Source organism: Furipterus horrens, unplaced genomic scaffold, assembly GCF_987537825.1.
Source record: "Furipterus horrens unplaced genomic scaffold, mFurHor1.1.pri manual_scaffold_6, whole genome shotgun sequence".
NCBI classification, from domain to species: Eukaryota; Metazoa; Chordata; class Mammalia; order Chiroptera; family Furipteridae; genus Furipterus; species Furipterus horrens.
In genome coordinates, this window is record NW_028327176.1 from 166,103,278 (window position 1) to 166,115,337 (window position 12,060).

Here is a 12,060-nt window from a genome sequence, read left to right on the forward strand (position 1 = left end):
TAGCACTCTACCCCCCAATCGTTTTTAACATGAGTGAAAAAGATAAGTCCAACTGACATTTTCCAGGTATCCTAACACTTCTTCAGTATTGAAGTCTGATTATTCCCTCCTTGAAGTTCTCTCTGCCATTAACCTCTGCAATACTATTCGTACTGATTTTCTTCTTATCTTTCTGACTTGCCTTTCCAGTTCTTTTACATAGTTATCTGTTCCTTGTCCTGCCTATTAAAGGACTATGTGCCCCCAAGGTTTGCTCAGCATTCTTCAATTTTCCCTCCTTCGCTTTTGGTGCAATCTCAAATAAATTTACTTAGTACCTTTCATCTGTCAGTTCACAGAAATAAGAGGAGCTGAACCTTTTATTTCGCTGCTTCTATTCAGGAGAGACGGACTGCCTGCCGTGTATGCAACTTGGAATACACCTTTGTGGCTGGATTGCCACTGCTTTCATTCCAGTTTTTTGAATGGCACATTGACTTAACTTCTACCCTTGTCTGGAGGACTGTGAGTCTATGACTTCTCTCCTGATTCATGTTCTGTGCTCTAGACTCGTGTCTATCAGAAAGCCACGTTGTCATCCCACATGCACTACAAATTCAACATGGCCAAAATTGAACTTACTCATTTTTTGTTTTGCTTTGTGTTTCTCTTTGATCTCACCCAGGTAAACATCACCCTTATCTACACAGGTATTTGAGTCCTAAATCTAGTCATCAGTCTCTGACTGCTCTTCTCTTAACCTCCCAGCCAACAGTCACGAAGTCTGCTACTCTAAATTCTATCTGTTCATTCTCTCTGTTTTGAAGATTACAGACTTAGTTCAAATCCATAGTATCTTTAAGCCAGAATAATTCTAATAATCTATTTGGTCTTCCTGGCTATAATTTCATGACTGCTAATTGCAGTTTTCTCCCCCCCCCCTCCTTTTTTCTTTTTACTGCTGCTTGAATGAACTTTTAAAATGATCTTATCACTACTCTACTTAAAATCTTTTAATGGCGCCACCTTGCCAGTAGGACAAAATGGGAACTTTTTAACATACAAAGCTACAAAGCTCCTCATGAGTTTTGCCTCCAGCCTCATTCCACATGACCAAGTTTCTCTTTCCCCTGAGTCACCTGACCACTCACTCCAGACCTCCTGAATCGGATTCCCTGGAGGAAGAACCCTAGGTAGCTAATGTTTAAAAAGCCTAGGGGATTCTGCTGATCACACAAGACTGAGAAACACAAGGCCCCAGACACACCCATTTCACTGGCCATTTCTGAAAGCCATCTTGCATGAGGCTTCATGAGTATACTACAGTGTCATGTCTTTACTACAGTGTCCGTCTTTACTCTGTTGTTTGTGTCCTTCCACCTCACTTACTTCTACTTATCCCCCAAGGTCTCTTCAGATGCCACTCTCCCCTACTCCTTTGCATTTCTATAATACCTTGTGCCCATCCTGTTCCACCACATTCCTCGTTGATGTCTTCTTATCTAGCTTCCTCACTAGAATTTGAATGCCTTGGTAGTAAATACAATGTCTTGTTTTTCACTTTTGATCCCAGATTCTAGTACAATATTTAGCATGATAAGTATTTGTTGAATGAATTACTAGAAAATTAAAATGGAAGGGTACACTGTTATGCAGAGAAGGTTGTCAAAAGCCCAGACAGAGTTAGCAATACAGACAACTGTCAGAATTTGGGCTTAAAACTGGAGGTCCTATACCAGTGAGTTAAAATACAAGTAGATATACACAGCAAGAATTACAGTGTAAATACAGTATCAAGGTTTTTAACCGACATTAATGTAGGTTGATCAAGACAGAAAAGGAATTAATTGAAAAGTTATTGGTCTCCCACAGAATTTGCAGTAAGGCTAAACCTGTCAGGTTTTGGCAACAGGCAGGAACAAAGGCAGGTTAAGCACAAGGGAGGCTGCAGCCTACCCTCCACCAGCACAGGGCGCCAATGCAGCTGTTGGTACCGTTTCCAATGAGTTCTCCTATTACCCTATTTCTTTGCCTTATGCACTTCAGGTTCAAATCTCAAAGTGATTCAAATGACTGGACAGGTCTAAGTCTAGGTTTGTGAGTGAGAGAGAGGGCTGTGAAAACACTCTCCTGGACTTGACATCCTTGTGTATACATGGAGCAAAGTTTGCTGCTTTAGAAAACTCCCCAAATAAAGGCAGAAGATCAAGTACTAGATAGACAATTTTTTTTAAAGTTGTTTCTAATTTTATTTAGTATTATCTAATGGTGAAATTAATTAACATCCCAGCATTCTGTTAAATTAATTTCTGAGTACAATTACATTCACTACATGCTACCACATCAGATTCAAAGAAGTTTTTAGGCAGCAAAAACTGCAGCATAGATTCCTCCAGGACACTTGGAGAATGAAAAAGAACCTAGAGGAGAATGTTTGGTTCTAAAGACCTGTAATAGAGAGGATAGGGGTGGGCTTGCAGGATAAAGAGTTTGTAGCTGGTGTGTTAGTAACTGAAGCCAGAGTGTGAACAGAAGCGTAGGTTCTAGAAGATTGTCTCATACATGAAGAAGCAGTCCAGGTTAATTGTTCACTTCAATATTTTTTTTATTTAAAGAAAAATCTTCTTTGTAAAAAAAGTAAATGCTTTAAGATTTTCCAGCAATATTGAAAAATGCAAAGAAAGTTTAAACAATCACTTCAAATCCTACCCCCAAGCAATAATCATTAACACTAGAGAATCATCAGTCTAACCATCTTTCTATACATAGTAGGTGTGCATATACACATGTGCAGAGATAAAAGCATCTGGGTTGCCATATTGCACCATTTGAGTGGTCACCATTCATACAGAATGCATATGATAAGAATAATTAATGGCATGCATGGATGAATGGATGGATAGAGTTTAGTTAAGTGGTTTCATTATTAAAATAAAAGTAATACTTTTAATTAGTGGAGGAAGAAATTTTTCATTTTCTCCTTTAATAAATTCTGTAACATTGAAAAAGAGTCTGTTAAAGAAATAGAAAAGTAAAATTAGTTGTTGTTTTTCTAATTAAAATTTTTGGGTTTAGACGGTATCCACTGACTCAATGTTAGGAAAAATGAGAACTTGGCCTTCTTGTCACCTACCCCTCTTAATTTTGCCATGTTTGTGAATGGTTTTATTTTTATACTGTCAAGATTTATTATATAGGGTGAAGCAAAAGTAGCTTTACAGTTGTGAGTACACAAAGCATATAATGTATTTTTGTATCATTATTTACCAATTATTATATTATTTTCTAGATGAACAACTTGTAAACCTACTTTTGCCTACCCTAGTTATATTCAGTTAGTATTTCTCAGTATTGTACATGGAAATGGGTTAATTGCTCACCATGTGTCCTTTTGCTACCACCATCTATTCCTCAGTTTTTAATTTTGAGTCATTTCTTAATCAGCTGGATTTTTGTCATAAAATGTATTTTCTTTACAAGAAAAACTCAGTGCGTTAGAATTCCTGAGGTCTTCTTTATTTAAATGTTTGTTTTTAGTTCCTCATATATGTCACCATATCTGGGAAAATATTCTTTTATCTTACTTAAAGCACCTAAAGAGAAGTACCTTCGTTTTGTTGTTTTTGTCGTCAAATGACCTTTAACTGAAATACTGTTTTCTCTGTAGTTTTTAACTAGCCAGGCATCCCACTGCACCACCACTAATGTCACCTATGATGTCAGGCAGGTGGCGGCCATCAACACTGCATTCTATGGACTGGGCAGTCCCCAGAATCTCTTTACTGGTTCCAGAAAGTTCTCTAGTCGAAGATCGGTGCCACATCTGTTGAGCAATGTTGGCAATCCCATCCAAATTGGTATTTCCACCATGCTTAATGTTTTTTTGTTCCTTTCTGTGTGTGCCTTGGCAGTTCTTTCAAAGCTTTGATGATCCAGGCAGAGGTAGAGGCACTACTTTGGTCTGAGTTTGTCTGATCTGAACGGTCAGTTTCGCTGTAATCCTTAGACGATTCCCATCACCCATTGCCTTGGAAATGTCATCACCAACCTTTTTTGAAGACAGACCTAGGGGGCCAATTTGGGGGGCCAGGGCAGTTGTGGCACCAGCGTCCCCAGAAGTGCACCTCAGTTGTACAACTTTGATCTTGTTTGGGTGGAACTTTGACAGCCTGGTGGAGTCAGGACTGCTGTCAGAGGAACCCAGCTTGAGGACAACCAAAGCAGGTTGGCACCTAACCCTCCTCCAAGCTGAAAACCCAGAAAAGTGCTTTCTTCCCCTGCCCCTTTTTAAAAAATGAAGTCATTGGGGTGACACTACAGGCAAAATAGAGCAGTGCCTTCTTTCCTTCAGAACTCTTTTAACATTTCTCCATTTCTCTGGCATTAAATACTGCTGTGAGAGCAATGTGATGCCAACTTCTTTTTCACTTTGTAGACGACTTGGTTGTTTGCCTTGATATCAGACGACTACCCATTTTTGTACTTTCAAGCTCAACAGGTAAACCACAAGTTTCCTGGGGCTGAGTTTCCTCAACTAATTATTCTTACTACAATTTGAGGGCAATTGTTGATCTCACGACTTTGGCAATCCTGACAAACAGTCTTCCAGCAACTATGAAAAGCTGGGAAGTATGAATGCATCGAGAAGAATGCTAGATGGTATCTCTGATTCTGGTTTTGTTTTCTAGGTCCTCTGTCTTTGATTTTTTTCTTTGTTCTTATAGTCAAGCAAGTCCTGAAGCTTCTCTTGGGCAGCTAGAAGTGATTCCATACACTTAATAGTTACTGGAAAGATGGTGAGGTAAAAAGAAGTGATAGGAGTAGAAATTACTGTTGTTAGGGAGGAGAGTGCTCCTGGTGGAAAGTTGTAGTGAGCTCTGCATAGCAAGTGTGGTAGACCAGATATCTTGTTAAGATGATGACTTTTGTAAGGTTCTTTCTGTCCAGCTGATGGTCTGTGATTTAGTATAGATAGATAAATATGGATGGAAGGGTTTGAACAGATGTAGGGACCAGGAGACCAGGGAGGTAAAACACCTCTGCATAGTCCTTCTATGCAGAAATAATATGTGTCATTTTGGTGAGGGCATCTATTTCCAACAAGGTGATTTTGTACCTTACAAAGAAAAAGGGGAGCAGCCAGTGATAAAATGCATGTGATGTTATCTTAGAGGTGCCTAGAGTTCAGGAGGACTAGAAATAATCATTCTGAACCTTTAGACCTATCTGCATATGTGCATGTGACATAGTTGTTTGTATTTTGAATGTTAATATGCCAAAGGTAGAGTCACCAGAAATTCTAGAGGACCATTTTAAATGTTTTTGGTGGGCCACAGTGACCACACATGCAGAGGCACAGAATTTCTGAGTGTGTGTCTTTTGCCCAGACATATATCTACTTGATTTGATTAAGAATGCTCTCTCCTGTCACTGGACCACACCACTGGGGGTCCTGGGTACTGACCAAGTATCGGGCACTATAGGCATTGGTTGACTTCCCTAGGATTGCCTTCCTTAACTCTGAGGCTCAAAGATCACAAAGTTTTTATATTGGAATATTTCTTGTGATGGACTAGTATGATATTTTATAAAGCAGTGTTTCTGTGTGGTTGTTTGAGCTTCTGTCTCTTCTTAGTGATATAATAGCAAAATAGAGCTCTCTTCCTATGATGCAGGTATAGTTCCCAAGTTTGCCTGTGCTACTCACAGCTTCCAAGTGAGATGTGGATCTATCAGGATACTAAGCCCCTTTAATTTAGAAAAGTACCTTTAATTGTCAGTAATTCTTTTTCCCTCGCTGGGGAGTTAGCCTTGGCAGGAATAAGCTGCCCTGATGAAGAGAAGGAGGTCAGTTGCATTGGAATCCTCTTTAGGCCCAAATGGTATTCACAATGATATTAGAAAAGTTAATTTAGATCAGAGATGTCAAGCTATAAGCCTTCTGTGTGAAGTTAGCCCACACCCACATTTTCTTTGGCCAACATAGTATTTGTCTACCTACAGAGATGGTATAGTCTTAAAAGATTGCTTTTCAATTAGTTGCTTATTTTTAAAAATTAAGAGTCCTGGCCAGGTGCTCAATTGGTTAGAGCATTGTCCCAATACACCAAGTTTGCCGATTTGATCCCTGATCAGGGCACATACAAAAATCAACCAATGAATGCATAAATAAGTGGAACGACAAATCTCTCTCAAATAATTAAATTTTAAAAAATGAGAAAATATCCCATAACAATCCAGATTTTATCTTTTTATAAAACAAGAAATATGACAATCATTCCAAATGCACATTTCCAATGGCAACACCAGATCCAGGCTGCTGTGGAGAGCGAAGGAGCAAATATCCTCTTGACATAGGCTTATGCTCTCCAGTTCTCCAGGGTCCCCACCAATTACTATCCTTCTGGTACAGAGGCTAGCTGTCAGTTCCCATTTATTATCACACCTGAACTTTTGTTTTTCTTACGGTAGAGTCATGGAAAACATGATATATTTCCTATATTCTACCTCTATCATATAGAAATATGCAAGACAAACTGAGAGAAAAATGGATGTCCTTCTATTAGCCTGCTTTAGGCATTGATATTGCCTGCTGGGAGCCTCTGGGCATATGAGTCTATGCCTGTTGCTATAGATGATGGAAGAGCAAGCTGGGTCAGGTAGGCCAAGATTAGGATGCAGGTAAATGTGCAGGTTAGTTTATGGAAAAGGGCAGCTCCTTCTGTGTGACCAGTACTTCACCTTTGTCATGTAAATTTATTACTTGGGAGTAGGAATGGAACTACTGGGGAGAGAGAAGTCAATGGTAATCAGAACTATTGAATATCCTTAATTGTTATCAGTCACATATAGCTTTCCGATTTTCCTCCCTGACTTTTATTATTATAAAAGTGTGATGTGATTTATGGCATGTCTCCTGCTTACTCTTCAGGTCTGAAATGTGGCGATTAGCAGTTTGAGCATGAGCTAAGAATCCTTGTGAGCTGTGACTCCAAAATCATCTGAGTTCTGTACCAGCCACCCTTTCGCAATGATGCACCCATGCAGAATACTGTCCTTGGATAAGTACAAGTTGTCACGTCACTTTTCTTGGTCCAGCTTTCTAATTTCTTATGCTCTTTAAGATCACTTTTGAATTTATCTTGGACTGACTAATATATTCCCTTCATTCAAATTCAAAAAGTAAGCAGATTATATAGTGTAACATCTTCCTCCTACACCTGCCCCCTAATTATCCGGTGCTCTTCAGTGAAGGCAAATAATGTTGCCAATTTCTAACCTATTACTCTAGAAATTGTTTATGCCAATTGTTTCTCAAAGTGTGATCTGTGGACCTTTGGGGGTTCCCCAAGATACTTTAAAAGAGTCTGTGAGATCAAAACTATTTTTATAATGATAGAGAGATATGATTTGCCATTTTCAATGCTGGCATTTGCACTGGTGATTCAAAAATAATGGTGGATAAAACCACTGGCATCTTGACATAGATCAAGACAGTGTGGCACACTGTGTTCTTCCCTGCCATGAACTCACAGATAAAAGCATTACAGTTTCATGCAAACGTCTTTGATGAAGTATGAAAAACTAATAATTTTATTAAATACTGACTCTCGAGTACCTTTTTAATATTCTATCTGATGTGTACAGAAGTATATATAAAACACTTTGCTGTCCACCAAAGAACCAGGTTGTCTCAAGGAAATGCACTTGCATGGTTGTTTGAGTTGCAAACCCAACTAACTACATTGTTCATGGAGCACCACTTTTACTTGAAAGAATGACAAAGTATGGTTATTCATATAAATGTTTAGCAAAATATTTTTCTTAAAAATGAACAAAATGTGCCTGTTGGTTCAAAAAAACTAGTGACAGCATGAGCCACAAACTATAAAATTTGAGCTTTTAAGTAAAAATTATAATTTTGGAAAATGTATATCTAGCTATGTGAGCTCAATAACTTCCCCAAATTTAGAAACTTTCTGATGAAAATAGCCGTGATACAGCAAATGAATTTTTTAATATTGTAAATGACATGTTAACATTTAAAAGATTTGTATAACTCATTGGACCAATACTTCACAAATGACCAATGCATGCCCTTAAAAAATCATGCATGGGTAAAAAAAGAAGCATTCAAAGTGGAAGGAAGATCAATCAATTTCAGTGTAACATGGTATATAAATAGCTCTTTGATAAAGTTTCAGAAACTACGTTGTAATTAAACTTTAAGAAACTACTAATGCCCTGACTGGTGTGGCTCAGTTGGTTGTGCATCATCCTGCAAAATGAAAGAATGGACACCATTTCGGCCAGGGTGCATATGAGAGGCAACCCATTAGTGTTTCTCTCCCTCTCTTTCTTCCTTTCCCTTTCTATAAAAATAAATAAATAAAATCTTTTAAAAAAATTACTAGTTGTTTAGTTTTAGTGTAAATTAACGAAGAATAGCTATATTTATCTGAAAAGGCTTTTAAAATATTTGTTTCCAATATATTATGTATGTGAAACCAGATTTTCTTCTGATACTTTTACCAGAACAACATATCACAATAGATCGAATGCAGAAGCAGATAGGAGATTCTAGATGTCTTCTATTAAGTCAGACATTCAACATATTTGCAAAAATGCACCACTCTTAATTTTTTTTTGGGGGGGGAACTTAGTTTTTTTTTCCATAAAAATATGTTATTTACGTTAACCTGTAATGGGTTTAATCAGTGCTATGTTCTCACATGAGGGAGCTCTCGATAGTCTCTGATAAGGGTAGGGGTGGATTAAATGGGGGACGCACCCGGCACTCGCCCTGGGCCCCAACTTCTGAAGGGCCCCGCAAGTTTACAACTTGTACATAATAAAATTGCATATATGAAACCAAACTTGGTGTCATTATAAAAAAGTGTAAAGTTGGGGTTTTGCGGGGCCCTTCAGAAGTCGGGGTCCAGAGCTCACACCCAGTGCGCTGGGTGAGCCCGCCGTTAAATCCACCTCTGGATAAGGGCATGAATTTTACTCACGAGGCTCTGCCCTGAAGACCCAATCACCTCACAAAGGTCCCACCTCCAAATACCATTATACTGAAGATTAGGTTTCCATATATAAAATTTAGGAGGACACAAATATTCCATCTATAGAAGCATACTTATTTATTTTTCTTTTCTTATATGATCCCCCCTGCACTCATTGATCCTGCCCCTTGCTTTCTTCCCAGAACACATAGATCTTCTTTATTCTTTTTATGACTACATATTACCTCCTTGTAAGAATTTGCCACAATTTAAAGTATTAGTCTCATATTGATAAATTTTTTATTTTGTTCTCATAGACAATGTCACAGTGAAGAAACTTGTACCTGTGTCATGTCACACATATATGTGAAGGTCAATAGGACAGTAGTAGAAATGCTGGTCAAAGATTTAACTGCATTTATAATTTTGATATAGTTGCAAAATTTATAAGCACATGCTTTTTAATTTATTTTTAGGTATTTTTCTTTTCCACTCTTCCTAAGCTCTTAAAAAAAAAATTCTCTATTACAACTTTTCAAAAATAGACTACGTTGAATTTAAGTTGCAGTGAGGTGAATATAGCAGAGTTGAATGGTATGTACATAAACACATGAACTTTACAGGTTTGGGGCCAAAGTTGATTTTAAAAGATAAAAATTAAGAAAACTATAAAGTTTACTGTAATATATAAGCTATAGTATTGATTGTCCATAAATGTCCCATATTATAAATGTTATTTGGGAGAAGTCATAAGTTTTTCACATTTGTTCGGTATATAGCTGAAAATGATTTGGCAACTTTTTCCAGAGGCCCTGAAGCAGCTGGCACTGACTGCACCAGTGAACACAAGTTCCCAGCATTTGTAAATTCTGACTTCACAGTGTCCAGTGAAAGAAATGGTGCTTGTCATTACAGAGACAAAATTGCAGAGCCAGTGGAGGTGGATTCCAGGCAAAGACTGATCTAGATAAGCAAGATAAGTTTGGGAGTCCTTGCATAGACTCTGTGGGTAAGTGCATGTACTTCACAGATAAGATCTGGTGATTTAGTGAAGCACCTTTGTGTATGGGGATAGAGTTTTTAAAATCTTAACATTTTCAAATAATTAAAAGAAATGAAAGTCTTCAGCTACCTTCTCCCTGTTCCCAGATGGCAATTACATTTTTATTTTAGTATCTATTGATCTTCTGCTCATTACAGACTGTCCCATATTTTCCATTCTATCTTCACATAGCAACTTAAATGCCATCTCCTCAGGAAAAGCTCATGTCTCCCTTAAACTCGATTAAATTATTTTCCTTCAGATTTCCAGAGCACTTCGTACTTTCTCCACCATAGCATATGTTACAATGTATTATAATAGCCTATTTATTCACAATATCTCTTTTACATTTTACATCCTAATAAAAGTGGCAATATGTGTCTTATTCAATGCTTTATTCCCAGAACCTAGTACAGCGCCTGGCATTTATTGAAATAATGAATAAACAGAAGAACAAGGTTAGCTGAAATATAAGTTCTGAGTATTTGGAAATTTTAATTTAAAAGTCCCAAATCTCTCAGCAACTACTTTAAATAGCACAATCTTTAATATCATTTGAGTTACTGCTTAATATAAAATTTCTAGTGATAACAAATACACATAATATTTCCAATATGGATATATATACTATGGCTTGATGTCCTACAGAATGCTATTTTCTAATCTGTTTTCTCTACCTTCTTTAGTGATATTAGTGCTATTTGCCTTATTGGCCATCAATGGCATCTTCGGCCTAAGGAAAAAATAAAAGGAATCTCCAAGAAGCAATAAGATAAATCACATAAGAAAAGTAGCAGTCAATAAACTGGTATAATCTATATGTTAATAGCCTAGTGAAAACATGCTTTAGATGGTATTATTAAGAATGAAATTATTTTTCTACATTTTGATCAAAGTTAACTTATTTTTCTTAGGTCAACCAAAGAAAGCAGAATCCCAAGATGTGGGGTAAGTTATCATCTTTTAATTTTGAAAAAGCTTATTGTGTGTCCACTTACAAGAATGTGAGGAAGAACTCATAAAAGGATAGAGCTCCAGAAATGTTCCCTATGCTCTCTGCCACCTCCCCACTTTTCTGTAAGGCAAAATCCTATTCATTTCCTTTGAGAAGACTTCTCTCATTCTCTCACTGCAGTCAGAATCCATTAGTCCCTCTTCTAGAGTACCCGGTACTGAGTGATATAATTGTGTTTTTGAGGTGGGGCTTTCCTTGATTTGTTGTTGCTGTTACTGTTGTTGAAGAATACTATTGGTCAGTGCACTTGATCTGAGGAAGGCCTGTCTACGAGGTGGTGTCATTTCCCGCCCAGAATACCACTGATGGCTGACTTTAACTTCCATTATATTCTGTTCTACTCCACAAGTATTTATTGAGCTCCCATTATGTGCAATGAACTGTATTAAGTGCTATGATAGATTTTAAAAAAAAACGAATAAATAAGACAGAGCTCCTGACCTTAGGGTATTTTATTACCTCTCGAGGGAGAGAAATGTTTACAAGGACCAGACACCATATAGAGTAAGATGTGACAAGTGCTAATATAGATACAGCGACAGAAGAAGGCTTTAAATTTCCAGTGTAACCACTTGGAGTTTTTCATGGTAGAGGAAGAATTTAAACTTCTCTTTTCCATGGGACAGGCAGCACTTTATTTATCTAGTTATGTATTCCTGTGCCTAGCAGTCTCTGGTACTTAATATAAGTAACTGAAAGTGAGTTAGAAAAACTTTAAATTGTGATAAAATATACATAAAATTGATCATTTTAATCATTTTAAGAGTACAGCCTAGTGACATTAATTATATTCACACTATTGTAAAACCATTACCACTATCCATCTCCAGAACGTTTTTCAACTTGCGAAACTGAAACTCTTCACCAATTAAACAAGAACTCCCCATTTCTCTCTTTCCTCAGTCCTGGCAACCACTATTCTTCTCTCTGTCTCTGTGAATTTGACTACTCTACATATCTCATATAAGTGGAATCTTACAATATTTATTCCTTTGTGATTGATTTACCTCACCTTGCAT